This window comes from Camelus bactrianus, chromosome 24 (genome assembly GCF_048773025.1).
Source record: "Camelus bactrianus isolate YW-2024 breed Bactrian camel chromosome 24, ASM4877302v1, whole genome shotgun sequence".
Taxonomy (NCBI): domain Eukaryota; kingdom Metazoa; phylum Chordata; class Mammalia; order Artiodactyla; family Camelidae; genus Camelus; species Camelus bactrianus.
The window spans coordinates 14,177,055-14,191,794 of NC_133562.1; the positions used below are offsets into that span (position 1 = coordinate 14,177,055).

Below are 14,740 nucleotides of genomic sequence, written 5' to 3' on the forward strand. Positions count from 1 at the left end.
TGACTCCCACTTCTTTTTGGGGTCTCCTCATGTGAGGAGTAGATATGCAGAGGGTTCCAGGCCAGAGAACTTTCTGCTATAGTTTAGAAAAAGAGTAAATAAAGGAAGAAGATTTTCATGCTGCCTGTGTGTTCAAAACTCATATATATTTTATTAACAGGACCCTCTATTAAGGTCAACTGCAATATCTCTGTGTATTCTTTGGAGGATAATTTCTTCTACCAGAATTTCTCAATCTTCAATAATCTGGGATGAAGTATATTTAAACCTAATTCTCCAGACAAAATTCAGCCTATTCCTTCTCTGTTCTTGCAGATCCAGCATGTGAACGTCCAGTCACTGTGTGTGTATAAGAAACATAGAAGGTCGGAAAGTGATTCCAATTTGGTCGACTTCTTACTTACTTCCAGACTTAACTCTCCATGTTTTGCCATCAAATTTGTCCGGAAAGTTCGTGCAGTTTTCAGATTAAAGTCTGGATTTTCGGAGAAGTAGAACTACTGAAGGACCTTTACCTAGGAGAACTGACTAAGATGTGTACTGAAGATCAGTTAAAATCTCAAAATCCATCTGGCAGGTCAGGAACAATGGGGAACCGAGGTGGAGGTAACATTTACTGAGAGTTTACTGCGTGCTAAGCACTACATGGAGCATATTACATAGATCATCCTCTTTAACCTTTACAAGAATCTCAAGAGTTTGGTAAAATTATCACCCCATGTTACAGGTGAGATACTTGAGGCTTGGACATATTTAGTAACTTGTTTGAAGTCATACAACCAGTAAATGGTAGAGCCTTAGTTGAATCCAGGCCAGCTCTTCTTCCAGGGTTATTAACCATTGGTGATCTTAACATTTGATGAAATGCCTTCAAGTACATCATTCTTTGGGCACAGTAACACTTTGGAATCTCTCATAAAAGACAGAGACTAACAGCTGTAGGAAAGGAGTCTAATTTGTTAACATTTGGCTTATACACTTAGTTCCTATGTTCTGATTTGTTCTGCAGAAATAGAGCAGAACTTGCTGAATGAGAGACACTTAACAACTGCTTCTTTATAAACAGACGTGCCCAGAGGAGATCTAGAAGTTACATTATGCCCCACAGACCTACTGAAGGAGGCGGCGAACCTGCTTTTCTCATTTCTAAAACTCCAAGTTACTTAGAGTTGAAGAGACAGCGCTGTAGCTTGCCTTTGGTCCCATGCAGAGAAAATTAAGCCCTCTCTTCCAAACCTGACATTGTTTTCCACTCATATTCTTCTTCCTCACGTAAGCGCTAACTAAGGAAAAGACCAATGAAATGAACTTTAAAGAAGTGAAAATATACTTGTTTAAGTTCACCAATTCAAATTAGGAATAATTTCCCAAATAAGGATGCGTTCAGCATCACTTCACTATTTACAGATGTGCTGCTCTGTTTCCCACTATCAAAATCAAACACGTCAAAATTCTAAGAGTACCTTTGCCATCCTTTCTTTCCCTCAGTGCTTCCTTTCTTTCTCACAAGATGCCCTCCTTAACCTCAGTAGAAGCACAAATACATCAAGCGCCTTGAAACCTCATGCCCTGTTTACAAAGCATCACTGAAGTACCCCTGATTTCTACCCTGACGTCTTTCTTTAAAACTGTCCACCCCTTTTCCTTTTCCTTTTCCTCAAACCTCCCTTTTCTCAGGGAGACTGATAGTCATACTCAGGAAATAAAACAGAATAAAATAATTCATAGTAACTTATGAATAAAGTAATTCCTCCTAGGATATGATTGACTAACAATGCTAACAGGTATGTACAGAAGGCATGTTTTTAGAGTCAGATAGATCTAAGTTTGAACCCTGTCTTTTCTCCTATTTACTGACTACAGAGTTTCTCTGAACCTCAGTTTCTTCATCTCTGCAAAGTGGGCAGAACAGTGTCTCATAGGCTTGTTGTGACAACTAAAGGTGATAATATTTATGCAAATCATAGCACCTAGACATACTGGATTGCAAATAAATGTAGCTATCTTCCTACTTGAGTATATGACAGTGTTTAAGCTTGTTAAAGAAAAAATTTTTTTACACACCTGAATCTCAAATTGGCAGTGTTTTAATGTGAAGTCCTTGCAGATCACTCAAATCATTCTATTTCTCACTCCACCACAGACTTTACAGCCACGTTCAGTAGAATGAGTATTCACAAAACACATATTATAAATAGAACATACCGAGATATTCATGCACTAAATCCAACTCAAGACTTGCTTCATTAAAATAGAAAATAGCCTTAGATGTAGTTTGTAATTCACTTAACAAACCACTTGCTAGACCCCTCCTGGTTCAGGCACCGTGCTGGACTCTTGATACAGATAAAAAAGACATTGTGAGCTATGGAAACACATAGAGGAAGCAGCCAACCCTGCTGGAGAGGGACTCAGCCAAGGTCTTTAAGTTATTTCAAATTGTTAACTTAGTTGTATTTTTAAGTTATATCTCTCCCTTTAATATTTGGGGAAGAGGTACTTGGGGGCACAGAATTTCTGCCAAATCAAAGTTCCCCAAAAACCATGTGAAAATGGTGATTGTAAAAGGATTCCTTTGCTAATTCTTCTTTGCCTAAGAAGATTTTATTCAAAAAAGAATAATTATTAAGGAATCAAGTACGCATATTTTTTGGATTTTTACAACGTAAGAAAAGTTGTTTTGTGTTCGATATACCCTGGTGTGCATGTAGAATCTCTAAACTAAACTTTAATGAGTAATATTTTATCATGATTTTCCCACAGTAATATATGGCATATTTCCAACTTTTCTCCATGTATTCGTATCTTAATAACACAAAGAAACTTTAACCGTGCCTTTTGACTGGTGTGTCTGATGAACAGTTATGTCATGCTCTTTAGTTCATATTTAAATACAGTTTTAAAGAATGGAAATTAAAAGAAGTCCCATTTACTTTGTCATAGTTACTTGTCTTTCCTCTCTTCTCTCCATGTATAATTTTAACGTACAATAAATTCTCCGTTCAAATGTGGCAATGTCTCTTTAAAAGTCTCCACCAAACAGCCAGCGAACCAGCTTAGCAACTTTCCTGGGTGGATTCTTCTATGAATAATTAGCCCTGAGCAATGAAACTGTCCAGCAACGCCTCCTCTTGAAATCTTTGATCCATGAGAGACTGCAGGATTCACAACGGAGGGGTTCCTTCCATGGTACCTCTGAATATTAAGCAGGAAAAGGAAATTCTCCCTTCATTTTCATGCACCAGACTCTGGCACCCTGGTAGTGGTCTGAGCAATTATGCTGTGTGTGTGGTGCTGGGGGTGGGACAACTACCCCAGTGCGACAGGCCTTCCCATCTCACCCCCTGCCAATCAGGAAACGCTTTCTTTCTGGTTTTTCAAACTCCATCTTCAAAAGCTGAAATTACATGACTCATTTGTTTTGATACCATCGAAGTTTTGCTGACAGCGTGGAATTTTGCCTGCCCTACGTTAACAAGTATATTCTTCAGGTAATTAGACAGATAATTCAATTCGTTAAGGATCTAGAAATGAAAACTTAACTCGTTCATTCCAGTCCCTCCTCTCACCCCTCTCTCAGGGTGGGCATTAGGGGATCAATGAATTGCGTGACAAAAAGACGGTACAGGTACGAGATGTTAGAACCGAGAAGGAAGTCCCATCCAATAATTCTATGCAAAGAGCCACAGACTAACCATATTATGTAGGGCCTGAAATAATATCTTAGATGACACATAGGTAGATGAATTTGGTGATGGATATTTCTAGACTGTGCAATATAGTTAATATTTTTTTAGCAAAATGTGTTGTGCCAAAGAGTCAGTGGTTTTATTCACACTGGAGGAGCAATCATTTGGAGGAGTAGTTCCAGTAGCTATGTTTAATGGTTCTTATTATATAATAAATTCCTTAAGGCAAGAACAGTGTCATCATACTTTCTGTGTTCATCACAATACCTGATAAGGTGCCGGAAACATTGACAATCAATAAATATTACTTGGATGAATGTATTTGAGTAGGTGATCACTTGAAAGTAGCCAACACACAGAAAAGAAGAGGTGTAAGGAGATCAAGGTTTTTATCTGGACTCATTCATTGCTGGTTTTGAAAATTCTTAAATCTCTCAAATGTACTGGGTCTCAAATGTTTTAATACATATACATAAAAAGTAGGATAAATAGAGGTGCTCTCTGAAGTTATTTTTATTCATTCAACAATGCTTATTTAGTGCAAAGTAAAAGAGAGACTGTATTACACATAATATATATAATACATATATATAATATATAATACATCTACATAGGTTATATATATATATGGTTGTCTCTAAGTGTGAAACTCTGTAAGCAATGCAATTTGAAAATCACTCAAACGTTTCCTCACTGTCCCTGGCTAGTAAGCCTATGGACTTACTAGTCCCTGGACTATGAGTTGTCTTCTAAAATACCTGATTATACCAACTCGAGTTCGTTTGATCAAAGACATTGATTCAGATAGCTCACTTCCAGTAGCAAGTTGGAAACTAGACTTGGTCTGTGATCTCAGAGGGGTATGAATGCTACACACTGGTCATTGTGGTTACCCAGGTAAGACTTCCTTATTTCAGCTCGGCACACAAAGGCGGGCAGGAACAGCAGATGGGATCATCTGTTATCTTTAGCACTGTATGCCTGCCCAAGTATGGCAGGATGGGGGAAATCCCACAAAACACAGCCAGGGCTGCGATCACCCAACCGCAGGGCAGATACAGTTGAGATCACACTTTTCCTGAGTGGTGAGCTACAAACGACCTTCCTGGCTTGTTCCTTGAGCTCCCTTCCCACATCAAAGAGATCAGCCAGGCAAAGCAGGTGTTTTCAGGGTACGAAAAAGCCCTCCAAAAACGCTTTTAAAAGGTATGGGGAATGTATTTTCAACTTAAATGTATTTTCATACTACCAGCACCCTAAATTTGCCATTTCGCAGAAAATCCCTTTTTCCTCTCCTTCCTACATTTTTCTTAGCCTTTGAGGAATGTGGCATAGTAGAGATATACTAGAAAACAAAGAAAACAAAACTAAAAAAAGAACTCCATTTGCACTGGAATGGAATCTGAAAATAAGGGTTGAGACGGCCCTTTGCCAGGCCTGAATCTGGCTAAAACTCTGTAACATGGAAATGCCAACTCATAGAGGTTTTGTGAGAAACAAGAAATAACTTGGATATGAAGATACTCCGAGATTCAAAGAACTGCACAATTCAAAGACTTGAACAGCTGCTGGCCTTTTCTTATATGAGGCACATGGGACACTTATCAGAGACTAAACACAGGACTGAGCTAATAATAGCTTATTTGAAGTTGGCACCCGGGCTTTTGAGATATGAGCTTTAGAAAAGAACTGGAAACAAAGGTAATCAGACCAGCCTCCCAGAGAAGTCCATTCCAGTAAAGGAAGGAGGGTACCCTGAGCTTCCTGGTCTTAGCTAGCTTCTTGGCCAGCCTTGGGCTGAAGCAACATGGCAGGACTGAGAGCAGTAACAAGTGGAACAACAAATGGACCCCGGAACCACATTTCTGAGGACCAGCAGCATACGTAATTTGGTGAGCAACAGTATAATCTCAAATAATATCTGAAGGAAAATGACAACAGGAAAGTGAAACGTTTTGAGCAATGGTCTATCTCACAGTAGAGTCTTTCACAATGACAAAAATGGAGTCTCTGCCAGTGTCTCTAACGTATGTTTAATTTCTTATATAAATCTCTCATCTCTTCTGCACTCATTTGACTTGTCTTTTAGGGCAGAGCTTCTTAAACTGGAAAGGAAACTGCTGAATCTCAAATTACACTTTCTCAAACAATGACAGTCCTCACTGCCAACATCTAGAACACACCCTTCTTTAATTCATGCTACCTGATGAAGCACAGCATTTTCTGCAGCCCTCTGAGTTGTTAAAAGAATGTTGAAACTGCAAACACAAAAAACCAAACGTTTAGAATGAAATAAACCAAAGGCTAATTGGTAAGGGATTGAATGAAGTCCAAAACAGGAACTCATCTAAAGCAAGCTTCTACAAAGAAATCTGTTTTACTTATTTTACTTTTTTATATGAGTTTCAGGTGTACAGCATTATAGTGTAACATATGTATACATTACAGAGTTACCACCACCCCGAGTCCAATGACCATCTGTCACCATACAGTTGACCTCCTTCACCCATTTCACTCATCTCCCTGACCCCTTCCCCTTCTGGTAACCACAGATCTGTTCTCTGTATCTATGAGTTTGCTTTTGTTTCATTTGGTTTATTCATTTGTTTGGGGTTTTGCTTTTTATTTTTTTAAATTCCACATGAGTCATATTTGTTTCGCTCCATCTTACTTATTTCACTTAGCATAATACCCTCCAGTTCATCCATGTTGTCACAAATGGCAGGGTTTCATACCATTTTTTTTAATAGCTGAGTAGTATTGCATTGTATATTTACACTACATCTTCTTTATCCATTTATCTGTCAATGGACACTTAAATTGTTACATATCTTAGCTATTGTAAATAATGCTGCAATGAACATAGGAATGCATATATCCCTTCAAATTAGTGTTTTCCTGTTCTTTGAATAAATACCCAGAAGTGGAATAGCTCAGTCATATGGTTGTTCTGTTCTTAATCTTCTGAAGAATCTCCATACTGTTTTCCATAGAGGTTGCACCAATTCACAGTCCCACCAACAGTGGCCAAGGGTTCCCTTTTCTCAACATCTTCTTGAACATTTGTTATTTCTTGTTTTTTCAATAACAGCCTTTCTAACAAGTGTGAGGTGACATCTCATTGTTGTTTTGATTTACAGCTCCCTGATGATTAGTGATATTGAGTGTATTTCATGGTTCTGTTGGCCATATCTATGTTTTCTTTGGAAAAACATCTGTTCAGATCCTCTGTCCATTTTTAAATAGGGTGTTTTTTGTTGTTGTTGAGGTCTATGAATTTATTATATATTTTGGATATCCAATCCTTATTGGATATATGATTTACAAGTATTTTCTCCCATTCAGTAGGTTGCCTTTTTCTTTTTATCATAGTTTCCTCCATATGAAAAGTCTCATTTGTTTATATTTGTTTTTGTTTCCCTTGCCTTTGAAATCAGATCCACATAAATATCACTAAGACTAATACCAGTGAGTTTATCACCCATGTTTTCTTCTATGACTTTTATGGTTTCAGATCTTACATTCAAATCTTTAATCCATTTTGAGCTAATTACTGAGTATGGTATAAGATAATGGTCTAGTTTCATTCTTTTGCATGTGACTGTCTAGTTTCCCAATACCATTTATTGAACAGACTGTCCTTTCTCCATTGTATGTTCTTTGTTCCTTTGTCATAAATTAATTATCTGTATAGGTGCAAGTTTATTTCTGGGCTCTCAGATCTGTTCCATTGATTGATGTGCCTGCTTTGGTGCCAGTACTACACTCTTGATTACTTTAGCTTTGTAGTAAGTTTGAAATCAGGGAGCATGATCTCTCCAGCTTTGTTCTTCTTTCTCAAGATTGCTTGGGTTATTTGGAGTCTTCTGTGGTTCCATAAAAATTTTAGAATTATTTGTTCTAGTTTTGTGAAACACATGACTTAAAAATTTCAAATCAAATATATGAACATTTTCTTCTTGGTAAATCATGGCTCCAGTTTTATATGGCTCAGTTTGAAATAGCAATGCATTCTTATTTTTTTTAATTTATTAAAATGGTAGGAGATAACATGGAAAATCAAAATATGAGGTTTGGGGTCTTCACTCCCTGGGAAAACAGTGAGAAGCTCTTTTTCAGAGGTCTGTGTGGCAGATATTTTCATTTTTTTTCTTTCACACTTCAACTTCACTATAACAGTAGTTTTTAACATACAAACAAACAAAAAGGAGGCGGCTTCTTTTGGCCTTGATGAAAGCTTAGCTTATATTTATTTTATTTATATAGCTACCTAAGATTTGTCCTGTCAGTTTAAACACTGTCTTTTTCAAATACTTGCTATTTCCTTAAAAAAAAAAAAATCTCGTAATTAGTCCTAAGAAACCATAAATGTGCAAAACTGTTAGTTCCTATGCCTTAATATTTTTAGTTTGAATTTAGTTTGCATGTTAGGTAGACATCCTAACATTAAAATACTTTCAGTATTTCCTACAATGCTTGAATCCAAAACTTTTATTCCAAAATAGGACCTGACACTGCAGCTAAGGCAGATAACATCTCACCACTAAACTTCGAGCCTCTTCTCGACGTTGTGGGATATGTCAGAAACCAGCTCACTGGTACTGTTCACTGATTATCTTAAGGTAAGCAGGTGCTATTGATTTGTTAGCTACAACTGTCCCAAATTAGACTTGGCAGTGATACACAGGTACCAGGTGAAGTGTTCAGAAGAATGGAGCTTAGAGGACTGAGTGAACAGAATGGAAGCTGGATGATCCAGAGAGAAAACAGGAAGTAGGAGATAAGATGCCCCAACCCCCCACCCCGAGAAAAGATGACTCAGACAGGGTAAATTCTGCTGACAGCTTTGCCTCAGGGAAACATTAGTCAGCGGCTGCAATCTGACTAGAAAGCAGGAAGTGAAGAGATCCTGACCACCTTGTCAGAGGCAAAGGCAGAAAGCATTAGAAGCAGAGAGGTGCTTGCTAGCTCGGAGTTGAGCTGAGTTTTTCCTCCAGCACTCAACACATTCAGGGAAGCGGGAAGATTGCCCACTGGAATGAGCCTTGCCTGATTGCCTCTTTATTTCTCTCTGAGGCGAAGGATCATGTGAAACAGGCTTTGGAGACTAAATTCTACAGAAACTATGAATCTTTGCAATCATAACTGCATATAAAATTCAGTCATTAAGATTTTAAATATATCTTTGTGGACTACTGCTTGCTTGCCCTGTATCCCTTAAGGGGCAGTGAGGATGAGAATTCAGCCACTTGAAAATAGTCATGAAACTAACTCAGAAAATGCATAGAAAATGCATAGAGGGAGGTATTATCGCAGCACTGACAACGTACATCATTATCCCTTTCTTGGGAGAGAGACAGCTTGATTCTAAATTAACCATTAATTTAGCCAATTTAAGGCGAGTCATCTGAGGAACACCTCTTAGTTTTTCTCTCTTGCTCATGATAGAAAAAAGTTCTCAGAAAGTAGCCTGTGTACCAAAGGCTAGTTAAGTTTCGAAGAGCCCAGGGATTGGGGAAGCTAGGGCCAAGGGGCAGAGCTGCCAACCACCACTTAAGTATTAAAACCACGCCCCTCCCTCTGTGAAGTGTTAATGGACTCGGTCCAGCTCCTCGCAGACATCTGTCTACATCACACGTAAAATAAATTTAAATTGGCAGTGTCAGCAGAGAAAATGAGATTTCATGGGTGTGGAGAAAAACCAGCCCTTCAGGTGAGAAGTGACTTCATGCACTAGACAGTGTTTTTACCGTGGGCTCTGAGAAGCCAAACATTTTTAAACACCTTTCTCACTGTTTCCTGCCCCAGAAAGAGCAGGTAAAACCAGTGATGCCCTCAGACCTCCTGTGATAAGAAACACATCAAATTCCAGGAGCATTTGTAGCTATTGTGTAACAGTGGTGATCATACATTTACGGGCTTACTTCTACTTCTGTTTTACTCAGTTAAAACTCATTTATTCCCACAGTGGTATGAGGCAAGCGGGGGTGTGCAGGTGGCTACTATTGTTATTGCTTTTCCATTTTTTAAACAGAGTCATTTGATACTCATCCTTGCTAAAGAAAACATGCAAAACCACAATGGTAATCTGTAGCACTTCGATAGAGTCAAAACATTCTCTTGCAATATGAACAATGAATGCATTACAAGTGAGCAGCGGCTCCTTAAAAATGGTGACTGACACCTCCAATGACACGTAAGTTCCTACAAAAGGTCCTACTGGCTTTATTTCTCTTTCACATCATCTCATCTAAGATAGAAGCACGAAAGCTAATGCTACTACTATTAATAACAATAAACACCGGGCTGTCTTTTGTGTATTATTTATTTCATCTTAGCTTTCTCCCAGACATTGTCATCAGTGGTATAGGTTATGATTAATATGAATTATAAACAATAACTAATAATTTTCTTATGCAAAACTAAAGGATCATATAGTTGTTCATTTTTCAGTCTAATAATAAAATTAATACATGTATTTGGGGTGTGTATGTGCGCATATGTGTGTATGCTGGGGGTTGCAATGGCATTGGAAATTTATGTTTGTTTACCAAAAATGTATATCTGAAACCAAGTCACCATCAATATTATTACTGTATCAGTGATGAGCGCAGGAATATGTTTAGATGTGTATCAATGACACTTTAGAGATCGCCATTCATCACATTGAATACTCTATTGATGGAGTAAAAATTGTTTCCACTACCACTGGTTGTACTTTGGGTGGTATTTGATGACATCAATCTGCTATTCAGTACAAGAAAGGATTTAGACGATGCTAGGAATTTTTGGTCACGTGTTCTTTAAGTGACATGTACCATCGTGATGTTGAGCTCTGGAGCTGAAGTGTGTGGGGTGTGGTTGGGGAGGTGTTTCCAGGAAGAGAACAAGCAGAGAGATACCAGACAGGCTGCTTTATCATGGGAACAGAGCAGAAGCCCAATTTTCCTACTTTAGTACAAGATGGAAACACCAGATAAACAGTAAAAACCACTTAAAAGCAGTTTTTTTCAATCTCTTTCAGCTGAGGTCAGACATTGCTCTCATGATTGAAACAGAAATATTTATAGATAAGATTCTGGATATAAATTCGGGAAATTAAAAAGTGATGAAACGAAGGTAGGGCCAAAAATCATTTTCCAAATCATAGGGATTCACTGATCAAAATTAAAATTCTGCATCGATAGGTACTTCTACAATCTACAAATCTATTCTATAAATGGTTCCCTTGCTATCATCATCTGGAAGGAAAAAGCTTGTCAGAATTCCTTCAAAAACAGAAAACCACTAGTCGTCTCTATCCCTGTCTTCTCCACAAGTCTCAGACATTCTTGGAGCCCCAGGATAGCGGCTGTCTGCACTGATCAGTTGCAGTAAGTGGCATAAGGAAATTCGAGGAACTGCAGTCTTAGGAATGAAGGGGCCATATCAACAAAGTCACCAAACTCACTGACCATTGTTCTGCCTTATTTTTCTTATGGAGATTATTAAAATACCATTAAAAAGTGAACCATCAAAGAATCACAGTAGAAAAAAAAAGATCTACTTTTATCAACCATCAGTACCATTCCCTAGATGTTAATTAAAATCCCACATACGTTATCAAAGAAACCACTTTTTTCACTAGAATTTTGAGATGGCACTTTAACCAACTTTCCCTGAATCTGTAACTCAGTAACTTTTGATTAACTTGTTATCTTTTCTGAGCTGAATTATGATTACTCAGGCCACATGCCCCTGGGCTCACTAGATAAAGACACTAGCTGCATCTCATTTATTCCTACATGAATTTGGCTCTAAAGCACTGTTACGCTTTTAAGGTAATTGCCTATGATCTAAAAATGCACTATTCAGCTTAATTTATAGAACTAACCCAGAAACTTGTTTCTTAATGACTTTCGGTCACTGTTAAAAATCAAACCCACCTCAAAGGACAGAAATTCGTCATGAGAAATTATGGTGCAAGCTTTGAAATTAATTGCAGAGGGGTCCTAAAAGACCAAGAGATATGGCAACAACGTATACTAATTGGGTAGTTTTCAATATGAATATATTGAAGGAAAATCAATTTTCCAGGTATATTTGTGTATAAACCAAATTAGTCATATTAAGGAGAGGAAGAATATTGAAGAGTGAATATTTTTTTCTTCTGAATATTTCCTTTAATAATATTATACTATTAACATTTTTAAATAAATCTTTTTTTAAAGACCATTCCACTTTTTCATTTGAAATGCTAAAATCCTTTGACAATATGTAAGCTAGACCTGTAGAAATGTGATAACCCCTTCACAGGGGGTTATCCCTAACTCTGCAATAGTATTATAGTCAGAGAGTCAGAGAATGATTAATATGGCAATATAAGTATATGCCTTAAGCACAGCCATTCATCATTGCCATGTCTCTAACACAAATAAAGTTCATTTTTTAAAAACGAAAGTAGAATACATGAATGTGCTAAAGAGTTAAATAAACATAATTGTGGACAGAAACAGGGACATTGTTTAATGGATAGCTAAGGTGTGACAGAGTTCTTGCCTTATTTTGGAAAAAACAGAAACACAAAATAACCGTAGACTTTCATTTCCCCCGTCTTCTTTTATCAAACCCTAACTCATCCCTAAAAAAAAAATTACAGTCAACTATGTCAGTTGAGTATACGGTGTTTCCAATTTTACACATTTACATCATAGAAGGGGGAGTAAATACTTAGGATTTGTAGAACTGTGGCATTGAATTGTTCCTTTTCAAATATTTAAATTTTTACTCAACAAAGTCCAATTCATGTTGTATATGGAATAACACACATTATATTGTGGATATAAACAGTAGTTCCAAATAAAGTGTTTAATTTTTATTGAAAAATTTAGCATTAATATTTATAAATGAAATATAATACTTGCTAAATAATATAGTGCTGATTCCTGACAGTCTCAGGCATATTTTATATAATAAATGCCATGTAATTATACAGTGATCTTATTGTGGATAGTTGTATAAGTCCTATTCATTTTTTCTGCCCCTGAAGGAGTTAATTTATTTTCATAACAACATTGTAGACTACTTGTTAAGAGCACAGACTTTGGCAACTATTTGAATTTTAGGTTTAAATTTTATGTTTGAAATTTGAATCCATCAGGATAAAGCCAGGAAACAAAAACCACCTTAAGTCTCTCGAATAAAGGAAACCAAATAAGAAAGTTGTTTACTCAAATGATGAAAGAACTGAGATGTCAACGTACAGGCTATTTAGAGATGAGCAGCAACAGGAAGCAGCTCCCTCCCTGACGGCTGGAGGGACTGTGGGGAGGGGATGGTGTCTCCAAGGATTTAGAAGCCTAGTGGGAACTAGAAGCATGGAAGCAATGCCAGGTAGAGCTGAGACCTTGGAGAGAGGCCCATCTGATGGGAGCTAGAACCACAGAGGAGAAGTAGCTGTTCATGGAGATGCCCCAGGAAGCAGAAAGAGGGAAGGAGAAATACACCTACTTCTCCCCTTTTCCCACCCTCCCATGTTCCACAAGTACCCTCCACCGGCCATATCTCCCAAAAGTCAGAGGGCAGGCAGCCTGGGAAATGTAGTTCTCTGATATACAGAACAAGGAAAGGGCAGGAAATTTAGATTTGAGGAAAAACAGGATACTTAACATCTTTGAATGTTTTCATTTTTCTTTCCCTTGTGAAATAAGCATTGTAATCCAGTGTTGTTGTAAACATTAAATTATGCATTTAAAGCACTGAGCAGAATGCCTGCCATATTACAAGCTCTCAATAAATGTTTTCTTATGATAGATTTTAAGTCTCTGTGTTGTTGAAAATCTTTTTTTTTAACATTTTTTATTGATTTATAATCGTTGTTTAAAATCTTAATCTAATCTTTATTGTGCTTTGGTTTCTGTTTATGCCCTTCTAAATTAACAGTCTCATACTCCAGAAGTCTTTAGTCCTTCCGCTTTACAGCAAATATAACTTCTCTCTTTTCAATTCCAAAACCCTTATCAAAGTAGTGTTGATGGTTTCACGGGTCAAATGATATTTAGAATTTCTATTTGGCTTTGAGAAATAATTTTAAAATTATTTCAGAATAATTTTCTTGAGTGCCTATCTTATGTTTGAGACTTTAGATACTGTATCTTATTTAATCCTTATCATGACCTACTTCATATATGATGGAGGTATTATCATCACCATTTTAGAGATGAGAAAGCAAAAAAATTACTTGCTTGGAATCTGAAGATTTCTATATTCTATCTTTATACTAAACTGATGGTTTAGCTTGGAAGAGGATTCCAGGTCAGTGGTCATTTCCCGTAAGCATTTCTTCTCTTCTGGCTTTCAGGGTTGCTGAGAAGTTTGATGAGTCATGCTTAAGAACAAGGTAACGAAAACCTGAATAGAAAAACTAGAAAGGATTCAGTAACGCCAAAGTTCTTCTGATATTTTCTGGAACCCTCTTGTCCTATTTATGTTCTCTTTCAACTGTACTGTAACTCTGCTCTGTCAAAACTTGTTTTTAGTTTAAAAAAATTATTTTTCATGTTATACTTCACTGAAAGTACAAATCAATGTTTTACCTCTTGCCCTTTTAAAAATGATAATCAGGAATGCTTGAACACATAGAAAATATTGGAGAGAATGAGAAATCAATGTGGCGTAATAAAGAGGATTAAACATCAGTGATTGAACACAAATATGTATTCTCTTTGCCCAAATCCCACTCAATAAAATTTTGAGCAGCTATCCTGGAAGCTAGAAGACAATGGAGCAATATATTTAAAATTTTAAGGGAAATTAACTTCTACCTTAAGATTTTCTATCTAGTCATACTAAGTGTGAGAGTAAAATAAAGACATTTTTATAACATCAAGTCCCAAATAATCACTTCCAATTTACCTTTTTTTTTTCCCCAGAAACTGCTCTCTTAAAACAAAGGAATAAATCAAGAAGCAGAAATCATGAGACCTGGGAAACAAGAAAGGCAGCAGAGGGGAAAGGAACAGAAAATGCTAAGAATTAGAGGGAAGGGGAGCCCTGAAAGCGCCTGGGAAGGA

The 14,740-nt window shown here is 37.1% G+C and overlaps 1 protein-coding gene and 1 long non-coding RNA gene across 6 annotated transcripts in view; one reads left to right on the forward strand and one right to left on the reverse strand.

Annotated features, from left to right (window-relative positions):
- Positions 1–1,267, forward strand: part of LOC123614500 (uncharacterized) — a 56,341-nt gene extending 55,074 nt beyond the window's left edge. The window contains exon 3 of the long non-coding RNA XR_006721897.2: positions 316–1,267. This is a non-coding gene — a long non-coding RNA (uncharacterized LOC123614500). The remainder of the gene's footprint in view (positions 1–315) is intronic.
- The window catches only part of DSC1 (desmocollin 1), a 274,987-nt gene that overhangs the window by 83,177 nt on the left and 177,070 nt on the right, over positions 1–14,740 (reverse strand). The gene's annotated exons all lie outside the window — the stretch shown is intronic.